Source organism: Pinus tabuliformis, chromosome 6, assembly GCF_031772625.1.
Source record: "Pinus tabuliformis cultivar Carrire ecotype Pingquan chromosome 6, CPIR1, whole genome shotgun sequence".
NCBI lineage: Eukaryota > Viridiplantae > Streptophyta > Pinopsida > Pinales > Pinaceae > Pinus > Pinus tabuliformis.
Genome location: NC_142292.1, coordinates 1,544,674,578 through 1,544,698,047, shown reverse-complemented (window position 1 = coordinate 1,544,698,047; position 23,470 = coordinate 1,544,674,578).

The window sequence follows — 23,470 nt, the reverse complement described above, 5'->3', positions numbered from 1 at the left end:
GAGAGAGGAGAGAGAGAGGAGGAGAAAGAGAGGAGGAGAGAGATGGGGGAGAGAGGAGGATAGGGTCAAGGAGAGGAAAAGGTAGAGAGAGATGGGAGAAGGAGAAGAGAGAGAGAGAGAGAGAGGGAGAAGGGGAGAAAGGTAGATAGTGGAAGAAATAGAGAGAGAGGGAGAGGGAGGGACAAAGAGAGAGAAGGGGCGGTAGGGGGAGTGGTGGGAGTGGGAGATAAGGGGAAGCTCTTAATAAAGTTTTATAAACCCTAAACCTTAAACCTTAAACCCAATACCCTCAACCCTCAACCCTAAACCCTAAACAATACACCCTAAAATCTAAACCCAATAAACTAAACCTTAAGCCATAGGCATTTTAGAACATTTTTAAAAGCATTTTGTAACTTTTATTTAAGCTTTTATTAAAAGAATTAATAAATTGTTATAAACCTTAAACCATAGACCCTTAAACCTAAACCAAAAAACCTAAACCCTAAACTGTAAACCCCAAGCCCTAAACCCTAAACCCTAAACCCTGAGAATTTTATAACAATTTAAGAAAAATTTTGTAATTTTTATTTAAGTGCTTATTAGAAAAATTTACTAGAGTGTTACAAACCCTAAACCCTAAAGACAAAACATAAACCCTAAACCCCAATACCTAAACCCTAAACCCTAACAATTTTATAACATTTTAAAATTTGTTTTGTAACTTTTATTTAAGTGTTTATTAAAAGAATTTACCAAAATGTTGTAGACCCTAAACACTAAATCCTAAACCTAAATCAAAAACCAAAAACCTTAAACCCTAAACCCTAAATCCCAAACGCTAAACCCTAATCATTTTATAACATTTTAAAAAGTATTTTGAAACTTTTATTTAAGTGTTTATTAAAAGCATTTACTAAAGTCTTATAAACCCTAAACCCTAAACCCTGAGCGTTAAACCCTAAACCCTAAGCATTTTATAACATTTTAAAAAGCATTTTGTAATTTTTATTTAAGTGTCTATTAAAAGAATTTACTAAAGTGTTATGAACCCTTAACCCTAAACTGTAAACCACAAACGCTAAACCCTAAACACTAAACTTGAAACACTAAACCCTAAACCCTAAACTCTAAACTCAAAACCCTAAACCTTAAAACCTAAACGCTAAACCCTAATAATTTTATAACATTTTAGAAAACATATTGTAACTTCTATTTAAGTGTTTATTAAAATCATTTACTAAAGTGTTATAAACCCTAAACCCTAAACTAAAACACCAAACCCAAAACAGTAAACTCTAAACTCTAGGCATTTTGTAACATCTTATAAAAATTTCTAACTTTTATTTAAGTCTTTATTAAGAGGATTTACTAAAGTCTTATAAACCTTAGACTCTTAACCCTAAACCCTAAGCAATTTATAACATTTTAAAAAGTGTTTTCTAACTTTTATTTAGGTGTTTATTATAAGAATTTACTGAAGTCTTATAAACCCTAAACCCTAAGAATTTTATAGAATTCTAAAAGAGTTGTATAACTTTTACTTAGGTTTTTATCAAAATAATCTACTAAGGTGTTATAAACCCTAAACCATAAAAACTAAACCCTAAACTAAAAAACCTAAACCCTGAATGCTAAACCCTAAGCCTTTTATAAAATTTTAAAAATTGTTTTGTAACTTTTATTTAAGTATTTATTAAAACATTTTACTAAAGTGTTATAAACCCTAAACCCTAAACCCTAAACCCCAAACCCTAAATCCTATACCATAAAACCTAAGCCCTAAGCATTTCATCCCTACACCCTAAACCCTAAACCCTAAACCCTAAACCCTTAACCCTAAACCCTTAACCCTAAACCCCAAACCCTAAACCATAAACCCTAAACCCCAAATCGTAAACACTAAATACTAAGAATTTTAGAACATTTTAAAAAGTGTTTTGTAACTTTTATTTAAGAGTTTATTAAAACCATCTCTAAGGTGTTATAAACCCTAAACCCCAAACCCGAAACCCTAAATTAAAAATATTAAAACTTAAACCATAAGAATTTTATAAAGTGTTATAAATCTTAAACCGTAAACGCTAATCCCTAAACCCTAAACAACAAATGCTTAACCCTAAACCCTAGACCCTAAACCCCAAACCCTCAATCCTAAACCCTAAACCCTAAACCCTAAGCATTTTATAACAATTTTAAAATGTTTTGTAACTTTTATTTAAGTGTTTACTAAAAACATTTACTAAAGTGTTATAAACCCTAAACCATAAACTTTAAACCATAAACCCCTAACCCTAAACCCTAACTTTTAAACACTAAGCCCTAAGTATTTTATAACATTTTAAAATTTGTTTTGTAACTTTTATTTAAATGTTTATTAAAAGAATTTACTTAAGTGTCATAATCCCTAAACTCTAAACTCTAAAACTTGAACCGTAGACCTAAAACCCTAAACCCTAAACTATAAAACACAAACCCTAAACCCTCAAAATTTTATAGAATTTTAAAAATGGTTATGTAATTTTTATTTAAGTTTTTATTAAAATAATTTACTAAAGTGTTATAAACCATAAACCCTAAACCCTAAACCGTGTAGCCTAAACCCTATACCCTAATTGTTTCATAACATTTAAAAGGTGTTATGTAACTTTTATTTAAGTGTTTATAAAAATCATTTACTAAAGTGTTATAAACCTTAAAACCTAAACCTTAAACCCTAAACCCTAAACCCTAAGCATTTTATAGACCTTAAACACTCTACCCTAAACCCTAACCATTTTATAAACCTTAAACACTCTACCCTAAACCCTAAGCCCCAAACCCCAAACCCTACACCCTAAACCCAAAACCCTAAAACCCAAACCCTAAACCCCAAACCGTAAATGCAACTCATTTTATAACACTTTAAAAAGTGTTTTGTCAATGTTATTTAAGTTTTTATTAAAAGATTTTGCTAAAGTGTTATAAACCCTAAATTCAAAGCCCTGAAGCCTAAACCCCAATAATAAACACCAAACCCTTAAATTTAAACCATAAAAACTAAGCATTTTATAACATTTTAAAAATGATTCTGTAACATTTATTTAAGTGTTTATTAAAAGCAATTACTCAAGTGTTATAAACCCTAAACTCTAAACCCGAAGCCACAAACCCTAAACCATAAAGCCTAAACCCTAAATCTTGAGCATTTTATAGCATTTTAAAATTGTTTGGTAACATTTATTTAAGTGTTTATTGAAAGCATTTACTAAAGTGTTATAAACCCTAAAAACTAAACCCTAAACCCTAAACATAAAACCCAAAAACCTAAACCCTAAGAATTTCATAACAGTGTAATAAGTGTTTTGGAATGTTTATTTAAGTGTTTATTAAAAGCATTTACTTAGGTCTTATAAGCCTTAAACCCTCAATCCCAAAGGCCAAATAATAAACACTAAATCCTAAGCATGTTATATCATTTTAAGAAGAATTTTGTAACTTTTATTTAAGCCTTGACTAAAACCATTTACTGAAGTCTTATAAACCATAAACCCTATGCTAAACCACCCTAAACTCTAAACCCCAATCCTCAAACCCTAAACACTAAACCTTAAATCCTAAACTCTAAGAATTTTATAACATTTTAAAAAGTGTTTTGTAATTTTTATTTAAGTGTTTAATAAAATCATTTATTGAACCCTCATTAACCCTAAACCCCAAACCCTAAACCGTAAGCATTTTATAACATTTTAAAAATAATTTTTTAACTTTTATTTAAGTGTTTATTAAAAGAATTTACTAAATCCTTATAAACCCTAAATCCTAAAACATGAAACCTAAACCCTAAACCACAAACCCCAAACCCTAAATACTAATCATTTTATAGCATTTTAAGAAGTGTTTTGTAACTTTCATTTAAGTGTTTATTAAAAGCATTTTATAAAGTGTTATAAACCCTAAAACCTAAACACAAAACCCTAAGTATTTTATAACATTTTGAAAAGTGTTTTGTAACTTTTCTTTAACTTTTTATTAAATTAATATACTAAACTGTTATAAACCCTAAAACCTAAGCTTGGAACCGTAAACCCCAAACCCTAAACCCTATACCCTAAACCTTAATCATTTTATAAAATTTTAAAAATCGTTTTGTAGCTTTTATTTAAGTGTTTATTAAAATAATTTACTAAAGTGTTATAAAACCTAAATTCTAAGCCCCAAACACTACAATTGAAACCCTAAAACCTAAACCATACATATTTTATAACTTTTTAAAAAGTGTTTTGTAACTTTTATTTAAGTGTTTATTAAAAGCATTTACTAATTGAAACCCTAAAACCTAAACCATACATATTTTATAACATTTTAAAAAGTGTTTTGTAACTTTTATTTAAGTGTTTATTAAAAGCATTTACTAAAGTGTTATAAACCTTAAACCATAAACCTGAAACCCTAAACCCTAAAAAACCAAACCCTAAAACCTAATCCCTAATCATTTTATAACATTTTAAAAAACATTTTGAACTTTTATTTAAGTGTTTCTTAAAAGAATTTACTAGAGTGTTATAAATCCTAAACCATAAACCCTAAACCATGAACCATAAACCCTAAACCTTAAACGCTAATTATTTTAAATATTTTAAAATGCATTTTGTAACTTTAATGTTATAAATTGTAAACCATAAACCCTAAACCATAAAACCTAAAAGCTAAACCCTAAACCCGAAACCCTAAATCCAAAAATTAAACCCCAAATGGCAAACCCTAAACACTAAGAATTTTTTAACATTTTAGAAAGCATTATGTAACTTTACTTAAGTGTTTATTAAAATAATTTACTAAAGTGTTATAATACCTAAAACCTAAACCCCAAATCCCAAACTCTATAACCTAATTCTTAAAGCCTAAAGGATAAACCCTAAAACCATTTAGTAAGGTCTTATAAACCCTAAAGCCTAAAGCTTAAAAGCATTTACTAAGGTATTATAATATTATTAAAGCATATATATTTAAATATTATATTAAATATCAGTTTAATATAATTATTGCCTTTATGGGTACTCTAAATTATGGGTGAAATATAATTTTTCACAATCATTTTGTTAATTAATACCAAATTCCAACATAGATTTTTAAAAACCTAAGTTTAAGTTGTTTAATTTGTAGAATTTTGAGTGGTTGAAGTTTTTTTTAGGGGGTTGAATTCATTTATGCATCAAAAATATATTTTAAACAACAAAAAATCAGTGTTGCTTGAAATTTGTCTTTCTTGAAATTGTATCCGAGATTGTCATGAAAAATACTATTTTGTCTATAAATTAGACTACTCCTTATTTATATATTTTTAATTTATAGATTTTATTATATTTCTTTGGAATTTTTCTATTCGATATTGCTACATTGCTCAGTAATATTTATCACTAAATGTATATGGATAACTAATTCAAATGTTAATGATATCTTAGCTTAGCACATTAAATACTTAGCTCTATCACTTGAAGCTTTCTACTCAATGTTGTAAGAAAAATATTTTTTATTGTATTTCCTGAAAATTTTATGAAGGATAACTATGCACAAATGACTTGAATTTGGTTTGTAACTAAGACAATTCCTGACTAATATAAGTTTGAACCTTTCTACCTAGAACTCATAATAGTGCACAAATACAATACATAATTTTCAATCAAAATATGAAAACAATATTTTTGGCTGCAGCTTAGTGAATATTTGGAGACAAATACAATAATATTAAATTATAAATTAAATTAGATAAATATTTAATGAGATATTTTATATTAGTATCTATTAGTTTTGTACTAATATTATATGACTAACTCTTTCAAATGTGTTTCAAATTAATACATTGAATACTTATCTCCAAGAAGTGAACCTTTTAACTCAAGTGAACTCTTACACATTTGGTTGGATGTTTTCTTGTGGAAATCACAATGTTGCACACAAAATTATTAATGGAAATTTAAAAATAATATTTTCGACGGCTGCTTAATGAAAATTTTTGAAGCAATAAGTAACTTAAGACATCTCTATGAGGGGTTGGACAATCATTACACCAAAAATTTATCACTATCAAGTTGGTTTGGGAAGACACTGTTCATCCCAACAAATAGTAGAGTGTCATCATGGCCTACCTCACTCCAATTAAAAATAAACACATAGATTTGAAATTACATCAATGATTCAAGTAGTCGTCCTGTGGACTTGAGAAGAGGAGTTAACCTCCAGAATTTGGGTTTACCACACAATCATATCCATGGATGACCCCTACTCTTAGACATTGTCTCTAAGCTTTCAAGAAATAAGCATCTAGATCACTCCATAAATAAAATCAATAGTTTGGTCCATGCCACCTTCAACCAACTACTAGAGTTGCAAGTCTTAAATATTTTCTCCAATTTTCTCAATGCTATAATTCCATCATTTTTAAGAAATCTTCTGAATCTTTTATAACTTAACTTAACCTACAATTTTGTCACTAGAGCCATGTTGTTTGAGCTAGGAAAACTAAAGTACCTATAACTTCTATGGCTAGCGTGTTGCAATTTAATCGAATAATTTTTTTGGATGTTGTTGCATCAAGTAATGATTATACTTCCTACAATCATTTCTATCATTTAATAAATTCTAACAAATTATGTAGAAAAATATGTTTACTCCAAATTTAGAGAAGGACGCTATAGAAGTAAGCCTTAGAATTTTTATGACAGTAGGGATATCAATATATGTCTCCATTAGCTCCTCATCATAATAATAATAACACTGCTTCTATCATCTCTTTCTTGATTTATTCTCTTTTGAATGAGGTAATTTCTCTTTCGGGCTATTTTTCTTAGTTGATATTTTCCACCTCTCTAATTCTCTTTTTATGTAAGACAAAAATACTTTCTACAATTGAAAATCGAGAGATACATTTAAAAATTGAATGCTAAAAATTAATATAAGAAAAATCCTCAACATAGTTACTTTAGTGAATCTGGTAGGTCATTCTAGATACAGTGAAACAACAATTAGAACTTAGCCATACTACCTCCTAGGACAACTCAGATTTCTTCTGGGAAAGAGGTCAAAAGTAATGATGATCATAATGTGTACCTTTTGGAAGACATCAGTTTTGGTATTTTTGTAGAATCCAATCAAAATTCCAATACACATAATTAAATTTAGAAAAACATATCTATACTTTGTTAATTTTAGTGCATCGAGGGATAATGTGGAAAAAATCATATTGTTTTATAAAATCTAAGATACATAAAATTAATGTTGTGAAAGCATAGGCATAATAGAAATGGGCTTGACACACAAACATTAAGGCCTCAAACGATCTAAAAATTATAGGCCATGATCATATCATATAATGGAATAATTATGAGTATTCATCAATATCATTACCATATATTGAATCCCATAAAATGCTCTTTTGGTCAATGTCAATAGTTAAAATATCATGTGCATAATACAACATTTTTTATATTCCCTTTTCATGGAATTTAATTTGAATGAGCTACACTTGATTCACCTTTATCTTCACTACGTTTAGTCACTTTAAGTATATATAAGTTATAGACAATATGCTAAGTATTAAAGTTGGTGTGTACTATGACTTTTAGCAGTTACAATGTCTTTATTGTGACACTGTACTAGGGGGCATAGTTTCAAGAATTCACTGTGTTAAAGATCATAGTGCATTATAGTTTACCTATCTTTAGAGTTAGTATGTTAAGGATTATAAAGTAATCAATGCCATTTTTTTAATGGTAATAGTGGTTAAAGGTCGCATTGTGGAAGGTTTTGTAATTCTCTAAGAGTACTAGTGATCACCCTAAATTAGGGGTTATATGGGTTATGGGACATCTCAATTTTTTGGCATTCATAATGACTTTTGTTTAAGGGACACATATTGCATTGGATATTATAGTGGTCATAGTGGTGAAAGGGAAGAGAAATAATTATTGGAGTTAATATATAGTGCAATGAATAGGAATATCTAATGAAAAATTTATTATAATTAGTTTTCAAAGATAAATATATTAATATATGTATTTTAAAATCTAAATATTATTGGAAATGGAGTGGATACTTCCATACGATTTCCCTCATTATTGTAATCACACAACTAATGGACGGTACTCGAAGATTTAGTATCTAGGGTTTTTCAAAGGTCTAGGGTTTTGCAACTCTTGAAAATATTGGAAAAAAAAAGATTATCCATACATTTGAGATAAATTATTTATTGATATAGTGTAGCATTCAAATTTTTCTAATCTAGAATTATTTAGAATAAAATATAAATTAATTATTTTTTATTATTAATTAAAAAGAATATTAATCTATATGACTTTATTTATTTATTAAAGAATAATATTATTAATGCATATGCATTTTAATAGGGACTTTTGCTATTAAACAAACTATCTTTAAATTTTATCTTAACAATTTTACTATATAGCAAAAGAATACTAATTATAATTACGCTCATTTCTATTTGCTTATTCATAATTATGTGAACTCATTCCTGTTATTGGAGACTTTATTGAGATGTTGTGTAGATAATGTTTTAGAGAACGTCCATGGTTTGGGCCACTTATATAGAGATTCACCTTTTAAGTTTATGTGTTAACTTTGTGCATTTTCTGTGCACTTTCATGAAAGCAATTCAAGTTTGTTTTTTAATTTTACCAACACTTTTTTAAAGTTCTTTTTTCCACAATCATTTTTGCTTTTTAAAATTTAACTCTTTTTTATTTTTATTTTTGAAGCATTCCTGAATGCAATTAGCATTATCCTTTCTAAATTTAGGTGTTAAGTTTTTATGTTTCAAAAATCTAATTAATATTTCTTAAATTCAAGAAGTGAATTGGATTTAGAGCTCATATATATAATCAATAATGTAAATTATTTTCTTCTTTCTAAATATAGTTGTTGTCTTTTTGTTTTTCTAAGCTTTGAAGAATGTAATTAACATTTGCTAACTTTAACAGTTCAATGTGTCCTTTTGCTTTTCTAAAATTTCAAGAATGTGATGCAATTATAAAACGTAAGGAAATAATTTCCAAATTTGAACATCTACACGTGGCTTTAGAAGGTTGAAGAAAATTCTAAAAATAATCCCAACAAAAGCATTAAGCAAACATGATATGAAAAAACCCATAAATAATAAACATTCATTTAAAACACTATCTTTGCACCAATCAGACTCATAGTCTTTATTGCTTAACCTCGTTAGAAAGCCTTGCGGACTCGTATTCCTATGAGAAAACTAAAAAAACAAAAAAAAAATTGAAATATTAAGCAACCGTACCGGACGATTGTCTCATTGGGAAGCTTGTCACCTCATAAAGACGAATGACATGCCAGAATTTAATGTGCGCATGCATAGTTGTAACAAGTCAAAGGATTTATATCACACGAGAAGCCTTACAAGTATTTCAAAAGATTTGTTATAGCACATTTTTTCTCCATTATATTATAACAAGTCAAACGTAATTAGTTGGTGTGTGTGAGACACGTAATGCGAGTAGGGGTGCTTGGAGTTCATGCAACATTCAAAGGAATTTATGCCAATTAGTATTCATCGAACTTTCAAACGAATTTATGCCAAGTAGTGGGCGCGTGTAATTTGTATGTATGGATGTTATCTAATTACATTTATATAGTATGAATTTAAGTTTTACTATGTTATGATTCCTTTTTACCAATTTGATTGTAAATGTTGCAGTGTAACTGCATTCGGTGTTCATGTCATCCTATGTTGCATGGAATGGTAACGTTGATTCTTTGGATGAGCTCAATGAAGAGAGGAGAGACTAGACTTCAATATGATGCAAAACCGTCAGATGAAAGAGAGGAGAGACTAGCTTTCAATATGATGCAAAACCGTCAACATCTTTCACAACAACTTTGAGCTACAAGTATGTAATACCTTCCATTCTGATTCAAGAGTTTCGCAAAAACAGCTCTTCGAATGGCCATGAATATTCCATGTCTACTAAATTTAATAATTTATGAATAATGGTTTCCAAAATCACTTTTAATAATTGAACTACTTCCCAAAAACTTCCAATATGTCTTTATTTAATCAAAATTTTAAGTGATTATCGTATCTTTATATAATTAACTCATTTATTGTTCTCTATTAATGTTGAATTAACTATTTATTGGTTTCATGCTAGTTTAATCTATCCATCACCATAACCAACCGATCTTTTATTGTTCTCTATCCATGTTCAATTAATTTTTTATTGGTTTCATACTAGTTTACTCAATCCATCATCCATAATCACTTGATCTTTGCTTGTGGAATCTTGTGGAATTAAAAATTGTTTTTATTTCCATCAACTTAACCGGGTTATTTAATTAGTTGATTGACTGGCTACACAAATTTTTCCATCAATTTAGCTCACCTGCGTTTTTTGAAAGATAAAGCTTACCTTTATTCCTAATTTAAGTCTCCTCTTCCATGCAACTTAATTACAATTAGTTTTATAAAGTTAAAAGTGCTTGTTTATTAAAATTAGTTTTATAAATTTAAAAGCTAATTACAAAATATGCTCTATTATTAAGCTCCATTTCAAATTAGGGTTTTAATATATTAAACCAGACATCTCAAATCTTGTCTACAGCATGAGTGTATAAATCTTTTTGTACAAATAAACTCACTTAACTATGACTAAATCTATCCATAATACTTGAAGTTAAATCTTGTTGTACGTAGCCCTGCAAATATACATAAATCTCATTGTACATGATTAGAAATGTGAGAAGGACCTTTAATGTCTCATCCAGAGGAAGATGAAGCACGATTCTCTACCAAAGGAGGGCATCTTCTCCCCCCATAATTCCTTTTTGTGATGGATAGTGTTTATGGATAATTCTTTTTGCAACTATGGATAGCATTTATGGATGATTTTTCTAGCACATTTGAAATGATGAGCACTTTTTTCGAAGTCTTGTTTATGTTTATGTATACTTTTGTCACACATTTGAAATTCTGAGCAATTTCTTATTAATATTCTTCTCTCCTCACACCCAATCACAGTTAGTCCTCACCCATCACTAGGAAATTAAATTTTCTTCTAACATATAAACACAAATAACAACAAAAACTGATTGTTTACCATTTCAAAACACTGTTATGTTCATTATGTTCTCTTCTCGTATAATGGTGATCAATTAGTTAAAATGGAGCACTACAGGTGCCCTATAATGGTGATCAATTAGTTCAAACAGAGTGCTACAGGTATATTGTCTTAATGCACTATTATATTAAAAATACATCTTAACAACGAAGATATTGAAGATAATGACCAACTAGAATACAATGCTGTTGTTTTTGTAATTTGTGTTGCAGCCACCCTAACATGATTTGCTCCAAAGCTATTTGCAATTACATTTGAGACCGCATCAAACCATAGTATATGAAAAATTACAATAGTATTATTAAATATAGAAAATGGCTTGTATTGTTCCATCGTACTTACCTCTATGACCAGTGGAGGTTTTAAGATGGCTTGTATTGTTCCATCGTACTTACCTCTATGACGAGTGGAGGTTTTCTGAAGTTTTTTGGTTGTATCTTAATTATATTTGGGCTCTACAGAATTTACGTCTATGGTAATTGTGCTTTTGGTTTATTTTATTTTTCACAGATTTTATATAATTTCTATGTTGATTTTAGATAGTTTATATAATTTCTATATTGATTTTAGATAGTTTTAGAGATTACAAATAAGCATTGAGTTCTCTTAGTGATCACTCAAAAACTTTTGATACTATTTATATAAATTTGATTACTTAAATTGTTGTTTGCATAATTGATTATTTATATTGCATTTTTTGTGTGTAGATCAGTTTTGGGATTAACATTTATGTATTGATACGTGAATTATCATTGTAATGAAATATGAGAATTTGTAAATATTGTATGAGGTGGTGGAGGAAATCTAAAAACTTTTAAAATACTATAAATAAAGAGAATAAAATGATATGTAATTATTTGTTCCTTTTAGGTTTTTGTTAGGAGGATAAGGAGGAGGAGGAGGAGGAGGAGGAGGAGGAGGAGGCTGGTGGGGGGGCAGGTCAGGAGAGACACAAGCGAGGTGAGGGCGAGGGCGGCATGGGAGGCGAGGGTAAAGACGAGGAGGATGCAGGGGAGGAGGTGGAGGAGGAGAAGGGGGATGCAGTGGGAGAGGATGGGGAAGAGGTAAATGTGGAGGAGGTGGGGCGGGGGGGGGAGAGGAAGGAGGGGAGGTGGAGAGGGAGGAGAGCGGAAGGGAGGGGGTTGAGGTAGGAGGAGAGGTGGAGGGATGTGAAAGAGAAAGGAGGAGGAAAAGGGGGGAGGTGGAGGAGGACGACGACGAGGATCAGGTTGTGGAGGAGGAGGAGGAAGGGGGGGGACGAAAATTCGAAGGAGAAGGAGGGGAAAGAGGTAGAGGAGGGGGCAGTAGAGGAGGCGACGGGAGGAGGAGGAGGGTTAGGCATGATATGAGGGGAAGAGGTGGAGGAGGAGGAGAAGTTGAGAGGGGAGGAAGTGGAGGGGGAAGAGGGTAAGGGGGAGGAGAAGGAGCGAGAGGCAGCTGGGGAGGGAGTGGAAGGAGGACGGGGGAGAGGTAGAGGAGAAGGGGGGTGAGGGGGGACAAGGGAGAAGAGGCGGAGAGAGGGGAGGGTGAAGATGAAGAGGGGGAGGAGGCGGTGATGTGGAGAGGAGGAGGGGAAGGTTGGGGATGGGAAGGTTGGGGAAGTTGGTGGGTGTTGGGGAGGAGAGGGATGAGCAGGTAAGGGAGGAGGTAGAGTCAGCAGGGAGGAAGAGGAGGAGGAAATAGAGAGAGGTTGAGGAGGAAGCGGAGGAGGTTGGGGAGGGGGAGGAGGAGGAGGAGGCGAGTGAGAGGGGGTGAGAGGAGGCACAGGAAGAGGGAGAGGTAGGGAGGGGAAGAGGAGGAGGCACAGGGGAGGAGGTGGAGGAGGAGGAGGAGGAGGAGGGGTGGGAGGCGATGGGAGAGGTTGTCGAAGAGGCGAGGGAGGAAAAGACTGTGGGGGTGGGGGGAGAGGAGAAAGGAGAGGAGGGGTAGAGGGAGTAGAGGGGAAGAGAGGGGGAGGAAGTAGGGGCAGAGGAATAGGTGGAGGCAGGGGAGAGGGAGGAGGCAAAGGCGGGAGGTGGAGGAGGCAGAGGTAGAGGGAGGGGAAACATGGAGGCAGAGGGAGGCGAGGAGGGGGGAGGAGGAGAACATAGTTGTGAGGTAGGATGATGAGGGGGAGGGGTGGGGGAGGTGGATATAAAGGAGGAGGAGGGGGAGAGAAAAGGAGAAGATGCGAAGGGAGGAGGAGGAGGGGGGAGAGAAAAGGAGAGGATTTGAAGGGAGGAGGAGGAGGGGTAGGCGGTGGGAGAGGAAGGGGGAGACGTGGACATGAAGGTGGTGGAGGAGGAGGAGGAGGCGATGGGGGGTGCTAGAGGAGGAGGAGGTGATGGGGGACCAGGAGGAGGGGGAAGAAAGTGAGGTGGAGGGGGAGGAACAGGAGGCAACAGGGGATGGAGGGGAAGGATGAGGGGGAGAGATAGAGGTGGAGGCAGGGGAAGGGGGAGGAGGTGGAAGAGGTTGAGGAGGCGAAGGAGGGGGGGGGGGCAGAGGGAGGGGATGGGGAAGATGCAGAGGGGGAGGAAGTGGTGGGGGGAGAGGAGGCGGGGGAGGGGGGAGAGGGAGGAGGATAACGAGTGAGGGATGAAGGAGGAGGAGGTAGGAGAGAGGTGGAGGTGGAGGTGGGGGATGGAGGGAGGAGGAAAGGGAGGAGGAGGAGGAAGAGGTCAAGGTGGAGAGCGGGTGAGGCAGAGGTAGAGGTAGGTGGGGGGAGAGAAGAGGAGGAAGAGGGGTAGGGGGATGTGAGGGAGGAGTGGGTGGCGAGGAGGTGGAGTGGGGGTGAAGGTGTAGGTTGGAGATGGAGAAGGGGGAGCATGAGGAGGAGGACGAGGAAGAAGAGGTAGAGGGAGGGGGAGGTGGAGGAGGAGGAGGGGGAGGAGCATAAGGAAATGAGGGAGGGAGGGCAAGGAGGAGGGCGGAGAGGTAGAGGTAGAGGAAGGGGAGTTGGGAGGAGACAGAGGAGGAGGGGGCAGAGGAGGAGGGGGATTTGAGGGGGAATAGGTGAAGGAGGTAGGTGATGAGGAGGAGAAGGAGGAGGGGGAGAGGAGGTGGGTAAGAGTTGAATGGGGAATAGGTGGAGGAGGCAGGTGAGGAGGAGGGTGAGAGGAGGTGGGAAGAGGCGAAGGGGTAAGAGGTTGTGGGGGAGGGAGGGGGAGACGAGGTAGGAGAGGAGGGGTAGAGGGAGGAGAGGGTAAGGGAGGGGTAGGAAGTAGGGGGAGAGGCATAGATGGAGGCATTGGAGACAAGGAGGAGGCGAGGGAGGAGGCAAAGGCGAGAGATGGAGGAGGCGGTAGGTAGGTGGAGGCAGAGGGAGGCGGGGATGGGCGAGGAGGACGACAAGGTTATTGAGGAGGAGGAGGGGGGGAGACATATGTAGACTGAGAATAATTAAGGTTATATTATGTTTTAATTTAATTATCACACAACATTCAAAATTACCCTCAGTTCATTTTTTTATTGAATATGTAAATATCAGTGAATGTTGTGTTTTTCAAACTCTATACAGATTTTATAAAATTTAGTTTATATTAAAAATATATCTTTTATACTATTATTAATATGTACTTTTAATTACAAGTACAAATGTTAAAACTATATGTAACAATGGTCTTATGTTTTTTCCAAATGGTTCTTGTTTAAGGTTGTTATGAGAATTTAGCTAATGTACACTGCAACTGTTTCTGCAAAATTGTAATGCAATAGAATTGCAATGCATAACAATAGTGAAATAATAGCTCTGATAGTGCAGGAGCAAGTTTAAAATCTAGGTTTTGAGTTTTAGATTGAGGTGAGGTTTCCTATGAGAATTTAGCCAATGTACGCTACAACTCTTCTTGCAAAATTGTAATGTAATTCAATTGTAATGCAATCCACTTGTTAAAGAATAACTAACACAGTGCACGTGCACGAATGAGCTTCAAATTGAGGTTTTGAGTTTTAAATTAAGGTTTAATAAAAAATAGCCAAATCAGTTTCAAGTTTACCTTTGAGTTTTAAATTAAGATTTAATTTAAAATAATGAGGGTGCATACTTATCTTATAAAGATGGAAGTAAACAACTCTTTTTGTTGCGAGTGATTGAAGATTTTTTTATAAAGAAGGTTTGATTTCTTTAAGAATACATTAATAAATTTTATATTAAGAATACAAACATTAAGAAAAACAATTAATTAAAATAATAAGTACTAAGAATATGTATTTTTAAATAAAGATTAACATATTAAAACATAATTTCACCATATAATATTAACTAATATATGAAATTGCACCCAATAAATCTATTATTAGTAAAATAAATATAATAATATATGTTTAATAAATATACCCCATAAAATTAGATTTATTATTAATATATTATTATCTATAAATGCAAATATCACACATATATTAATATATAAAAAATTATACAGTATTAGAAAAACTTCTAATATTAATAAAAATTAAGCTATAATATTAACATTAATAAAACTTAATTAATAATTTTTATGTATTATCATTAATATTCGTACATAATTTTCATAATAGTTACATTTTAGACATTAAAAATAATAATAATAATAACATATAATAGTGACAATTCAAACATTAACATTAATGTTATTAATAATAAGGTTAATATGCTAAATAATTTCATATAATAATTATTTATGTAACAATTATAGTAGGTAGTAATTAATCATTTATTAATGTATTAAGCCACATGAAGTATTAATAGTTTTATTATTAGCTAATATATAAAACCATAATTTATGAATATCAATACTATTTATTATTTATTAATATTATTATGCTAAAGCCTTAATATAAGTAATATAAATAACAACATATATTTTTTATATTAATCAATATAATATATATTAATATTAATGTTAATATATTAATACTCGTATAATATATAGTAATGTTATTGTTAATATATTAATAATAGTATTATCATTAATGTTGATATTACTATTAACATTGATATTAAAGTGTGCCTCTTACTCTAAAATATGTGTTACAATTTAAGGTTTATAACACTTTAGTAAATGATTTTAATAAACACTTAAATAAAAGTTACAAAACACTTTTTAAAATGTTGTAATAAACACTTAAATAAAAGATAGAAAACACTTTTTAAAATGTTGTAAAATGCTTAGGGTTTAGTTTTTAGGGTTTATAACACCTTAGTAAATGCTTTTAATAAACACCTAAATTAAATTTAGAAAACACTTTTTTAAATGTTATAAAATACATAGGGTTTAGGTTTTAGGGCTTCAAGTGTAGTGTTTGGGGCTTAGGGTTTAGGTTTTATAACAATTTAGTAAATTATTTTAATAAACACTTAAATAAAAGCTAAATAATGATTTTTAAAATGTTATAAAATGATTAAGGTTTAGGGTATAGGGTTTAGGGTTTGATGTTTACTATTGAGGGCTTAGGTTTTACGGTATGTAACAATTTAGTGAATTATTCTAATAAAATGTTAAATCAAAGTTACAAAACACTTTTCAAAAGGTTATAAAATACTTATAATACACATAACTTCATTATATGGATACACATTTTCATATATTAACAAGGTATTTCCATTTTTATGCATCTTCTCCTATTTTTTTAATAAGAGGATAAACATGATGCTCTCAAAAATAAGAGGATAAACATGATGTAGTCCATGGTAATGTAATTCTAATTAAATAAATATATATGATTAATGGATCTAAGGTTAATGGATTCCACATAATGTACAAATTGTATTGTAACATTGTAAAGTAATATTATATACTGAAAAATATTTCTAGTTTTCCAAATTTGGATTTCCTTGGTAAGGTCTTTATTTTAAATGTTTATGTGAGTCATTGCATTTTTTCTTTCTTATTTTTTTTCTCTCCCTTTTCTTTTGAACAAGGGCTTTTTGATCACTCTACCCCTTTTTTTCACTTTTTATACTCAATATCTCAATACACATTACATCTCCAATGCTTGTTTACTCTCCACCTTTGACAACAATGGCAGAGCGATATAAGAGGCTATTGATATTAATTTTGATTCTTGTTGGTAACACTTAATTGAAATGATACCAATTGAAGGAAGATATAGAAAGACTTAGGAAACATGCAAATTTTCCATCTCATAGTACATTATAATACACTTTTCTCCCCTTAAACTTTTTGCCTCTCCTTCCGATACAAGTATTTTTCTTTTGTATCAATTATCCTACTATAGGAATTGACTTTGCGATTGATTGCCTAGACAAGACTACTTTAGTTTATCCTAGCCAACACCACTATATACTACTCTATCCTAGAATATCCTACTCTAGTCCTAGACTAGCGTATCCTATTCTACTCTAGAATAACTTATGTAATCCAACCTAACTTAACCTACCCTTCCCTACTCTTTCTAACTCTACTATATCCTAGCCTACTCTAGCCTAGTTTAGCTTGGCCTACTCTAGCCTAGCCTTGCCTACTTTAGCCTACTCTAGCCTAGCTTACCCTAGACTACTCTAGCCCAACCTACCCTAGCTTAGAATAGCCTAGCCTAGCCTACTCTACCTTGGCATGCTTTAGGTTAGCCTACTCTAGCATAGCTTAGCCTAGCTTAACCTACTCTACCCTAGCCTACTCTAGCCTAACCTAGCCTAACTTACTCTAGTGTATATTAGCCTAGCTTACTCTAGCTTAGCCTAGCCTACTCTAGCCTAAATGAGTCTACCCTACTCTAGCCTAAATGACTATATCTTAGCCTACTTTAGCTTATCATAGTCTAGCTTACTCTAATATATCATGACATACCCTACTCTATATTAGTCTACTCTAACCTAGCTCATTTGGGACTACTCTAAAATAGACTAGCCTAGCTTACTCTACCCTAACATACTCTAGCCTCACCTACTCCATCCTAGCCTAGCATAGCCCATCATAATCTACTCTACTTTAGCTTAACCTAGCCTGAGCTATCCTAGCCTATCCAACTCTATCCCAGTCTAGCCTTGCCTAACCTAGCCTAGCATTAACTTGCCTAACATAGCCTAACTTGGCCTAGCCTAGCATAACCTACTCTAGCATAGCCTAATCTAGCCTACCCTAGCCTACCTTCATTTAGCCTTGCATACTCTAGCCTAGCTTACTCTAGAATAACCTAGCCAAGCCTAGCCTAGCCTAACCTACTCTAGCCAAGCCTAGCCTAGCCTACTATAGCCTAGCCTACTCTTTCCTAGCCTAATCTATCATAGGCTATTGTTTCCTATTCTACCCTAATCTAATCTATCCTAGCCTAGCTTGCTCTAGTCTAGCCAAGCCTACTCTAGCCTAGGAAAGCCTACTCTAGCCTAGCCTAGCATTCGTAATCTAGCATAGCTAGTGTAGCCTACTCTAACCCAACCTACACTACTCTATCCTAACCTAGACTAGCTTACTCTAGCATAACCTACTCTCGCCTAACCTATTCCATCCTAGCGAAGCCTAACCTAACCTAGCTTAGCCTAACACAGTTTAGCCCAATTTACTATATCCTACTAACCTAGCCTAGCCTAGCCTAGCTTATAGTACCCTACTCTTCTACCCTACTCTACGCTCATATCTAGCCTAGTCTGGCCTAGCCTAGACTAGATTATACTAACCTACTCTAGGCTACCCTAGCCTACCTTAACCTAGTCTAGCCTAGCTTATACTAGCCTACTCTAAGCTACCCTAGCATACCCTAACCTAGTCTAATTAAGCCCAAAATAGCCTAGCCTACTCTAGTCTAGCGTACTATAGGCTACCCTAACCTAGCCTTCCTTAGCCTACTCTAGCCTAGTCTACCCTACCCTACCGTACCATAGCTTAGCCAACTCTAGCCTACCGTAGCTTAGCCTATTCTAGCCTAGTTTAATCTAACCTCACCTGGCATAGCCTACCTAGTATAGTCTAGCCTAACCTAACCTAACCTACTCTAGCCTAGCCTAAGGTAGACAAGCCTACTCTAGCTTAGCCTAACCTAACCCAGCCCAACATACTCTACCCTAGCTTACCCTTGCCTAGCCTACTCTTGCGTAGCCTATTCTAGGTTAGCCTAACCTATGCCAGTGTACTACCCTAGGCTACTAGCCTACCATAGCCTACCATAGCCTACCCTAGCCTAGCCTACTCTAGCCTAGCATAGCTTAACTTAGCCTAATCTATCCTAGCCTAGCATGGCCTAGCCTACTCTAGCTTAGCTTACTCTAGCTTAGCCTACTCTAGCATACGCTAGCCTAACCTTTTGTACTCTAGCCTAGCTTAATCTAACCTAGCCTTCTCTACACTCGCCTAGCCTAGCCTAGCCTACTTTAGCCTAGCCTAACCTACTCTAGCCTACACTAGTTTACCATAACCTACTTAATCCTAAGCTAGCCTAGCTTACTCTAACACAGCCTAACCTTGCCTAGCCTAGCCTACTCTAACCTATCCTACTCTAGCCTAGGCTAACCTACTCTAGTCATGCCTACTCTAGCCTAGCTTAGCCTATAATAGAGTTTCCTACTCTAGCCTACTTTACTATTTCATAGCCTAAAGCAACCTACTCTTTCCTATCCTCACTTAACCTACTTTATCGTAGCCTACTCTTTTCTAGCCTAGCCTCCTCTAGCATGGCCTAGCCCATGCTACCCTAGCCCTCCTCTAGCATGGCCTAGCCTGTCCTACCCTAGCTTACCCTACTCTAGCCTACTCTATCCTAACCTAATGTACTATACCCTAGCCTACCCTACTCTAGCCTATGCTACCCTAGCCTACCCTACTCTAGCCTACTCTAGCCTAACCTAATGTACTCTAGCCTAGCCTGGCCTACTCTACTCTAGCCTAGCCTAGCCTAGCCTACTCTACTCTAGTCTACTCTACTCTAGCCTAGCCTAGCCTACTCTACTCTACTCTAGCCTAGCCTACCATAGCCAAGCCTAGCCTACTCTACTCTACTCTACTCTACTCTGGCTTACTCTATCCTAGCCTATTTGATCTTTCCCTAGCCTAGCCTAGCCTACTCTACTCTACTCTACTGTACTCTACTCTACACTGCTCTAGCCTAGGCTAGTCTACTCTACTGTAGCCTAACCTAGCCTACTCTATTCTAGCCTAACCTAGCCTAGTCTAGCCTATCTGATCTTAGCCTAGCCTAGCCTAGCCTACTACTCTACTCTACTCTACTATACGCTACTCTATTCTAGCCTAGCATACTCTACTCTACTGTACCCTACCCTACCGTACCCTAACGTAGCACTCTAAAATATAAAAGTATAATTGTATGAAGTGAAAACATAGCTCAAAATCATTTGAAAATAACTAGTTATCTAAATTAAGTAGTTAGAGAAATTAAACTTTTTTTACATATAAATGAAAAGCATAAAATATAAAAAGAATTTAGAGCCTCAACACCACTTCAATAATTTTATAAAATGCCCTTCCCTACCCTAGCACTCTAAAATATAAAAGTATAATTGTATGAAGTAAAAACATAGTTCAAAATCATTTGGAAATAACTAGTTATCTAAATTAAGTAGTTAGAGAAATTAAAATTTTATTACATATAAATGAAAAACATAAAATATAAATAGAATTTAGAGCCTCAACACAACTTCAATAATTTTATAAAATTCCCTTCCCTACTCTAGCACTCTAAAATATATAAGTATAATTGTATAAAGTAAAAACATAGTTCAAAATCATTTGAAAATAACTAGTTATTTCAATTAAGTAGTTAGAGAAATTAAATTCTTATTACATATAAATAAAAAGCCTAAAATATAAATAGAATTTAGAGCCTCAACACTGCTTCAATGATTTTATAAAATTCCCTTTTATGTTTAATTATTCATTGTTGAATTTAAAACAAGAATATTTTCTAATTTTAAAATTTTTTATTGAGAAATATTTTCTCTGTTCTCAAAATATTTTTAAATTAGATAATAAAAAATAAAGTAAATTCTTTCACTCCAAATTTATAAGAACACAATTATGTAAATAAAATATCAAAACAAAAACCCAATGTCATAGGTTTAGGATTAAAATGCCATTAACTCTTTAGATTCACTCTATAAACTTACACACACAAGCTATTATAGTGAAGGCGTGCCACCTACTTTACATTTCCCTTCTCACCGAAAAACATCAACATATTATGTACATCAAAAGAAATTTCTTTACATGTAGGTATAGCACTCCAACTTGATAAATATATAGTTCTGATCTCTTCGGATCAGCCCTTGCATATCACTAGTAAAACTAACACAAAAATAAAAGCTCGTAGAACCTATTAACCTAAAATAGGTTTCATAAAACTAACATAAATAAGGCTTCATTACTAGTAATAAACTCATAAAATAATTTCATATAAAAGTAACAAAAAATGGGCATTATTAAAATTAAATTGTCGGAATATTCTTCTCAAATAATATTTTGAATGAAGTGATCATCATTTAACCTAACATTGTTTTCTGCAATGAAGGGAAACTCTAGCAGCCTGAAAAGACCATAACAAACAATAGATGACTATTTCTGGTTAGTTTTATACTTTATTTTTTGAACGTTGATTACATTTGAAAAGTCCAGGATTTCAACCAGTCGGCCCCATCGAGTGCCTCAGGTTCTTGTCCTCTACGTTCGCAAGATCGCGAGTTCGAATCTTGCCTGGAGCACTGAGGTCAAATTCGCAGCTAGTGTGCGGGAAGAGTTCTACGAGCAGTCGGTCAAATTCTACAGCTAGTGTGAGGTCAAATTCGCAGCTAGTGTGCGGTGAAGTTATGAAGGACAAGCTCTACAGATCAGATCAGATGGGCACCCAGAGGCACTGAGCTCATGGCCAATATGCGCGTCTTGTTGGGGCCATGAGGCATTTGTTGTATCTTCACAAAGACGTTGCAATGCTTTGTGCACTGAATGGGAGCAACGCGATGTGCACAATGGCCGACGGGGGGATTTCAGCCTCGCTCTCCTATACGAGCACACGAAAGGTGCCTTACTTCTAAGCTCAGCGTGCCATAAAGGAAACCACGAACTCTGATGTCTACAACTATGTTACTCTACTTCTGGAAGCAGGTCCGTCGAGCCCAATCGGTGTTCAGAAGAGCGTGATTTATTTGACATATGGCCAACGGAATTCTCTAAAAGAGTGATTTATTTGACATATGGCCAACGGAATTCTCTAAGAAAAATGAAGCTAGGAACCAAATTTCAATGAAATGTTCAATAACATTTTCAAGGTCTTGCTATCTACGATGCTTGAGTGCACATCATGATAGAAAGGCTTTTGGAATGGCTGCTGCACTTCTTGGTTAAAACTTAAAATGAATATGTTTTCTTTTTTAAGGTTAAAATCAAATTTCTCTAACTAAAACGAAAATCATTTTGGACACTTCTGGACATGAGAAAATACTCCTTGAAATGGACACAAGATTTGAAGAAAAGGAAATTGTTAAATTGTGTTGAATGCAGTTTACACAAAGATTCTTCAATGCATTCCGGGCAACAAAGATTTTCGCAAACAGGGATATCGTTCAACAAATAACAGGTTTCTTTTCGCAGCGATATTATTCAACAATAACAATCTTTTTTCTGCAGGGATAATCACTCAACAATAACAAAATTATTTTCGCAGGGATGTCATTCAACAAAAAAACATTTGTATGGAAGTAAAGAGTGTTAAACTAATTAAACCAATTGTTCGCGAGATAAAATAATCCTCACCAGAGCACAGCAGTTGCAAAGCAATAACTCCAAGCTGTAGCCGTGTTTGAAAGCAGGATTGTAGGAAACACAAAGGTTGGAAAGATCCAACATACGGTCCTCAAAATAGAATCATCGTCCCAAAATAGTGGGTCCTGCAACAGCGCATCCTAAACCACAATTGAACAATCATCCTCCAAAAAAATTGGTGATCCAACAGAGTGTCTCCAAAATATAATTGAACGATCACTGTCCACCTGTGACATAGATTGTTTGGAATACTCATGAAGGGATCAACTATCTATCTGTTGGCCGGAATCATCGTGAAGGGATCAAATATCTGACTGTTGGCCCCTTTAAAAATAGAAAAATAACGGAACCGTCAAATCTTGAAAAGCAAAAAAGCTATTGGCCCATTTAAATATAGCAAAATAAGGTAATGATCAAATATTGAAAAGCAAAAAAAATAACCTAAATGATACCATGCAGGTGTTAAATTTGACGTCGGTATGTCCGTATTTAGCTTTTTACACGTAAAATACGTTTTAATTTTAAATTTCCACGTCAGATGTAACTTGCCATTAATTTTCAAGAACGTCAATACGACGGGCATGTTTAAAAATTAAAAGTTTTAATTTTTTTTATAAATTATATATATATATATATATTTATATATTTATTTTTAACACTGCAAGTTGCGCTGAA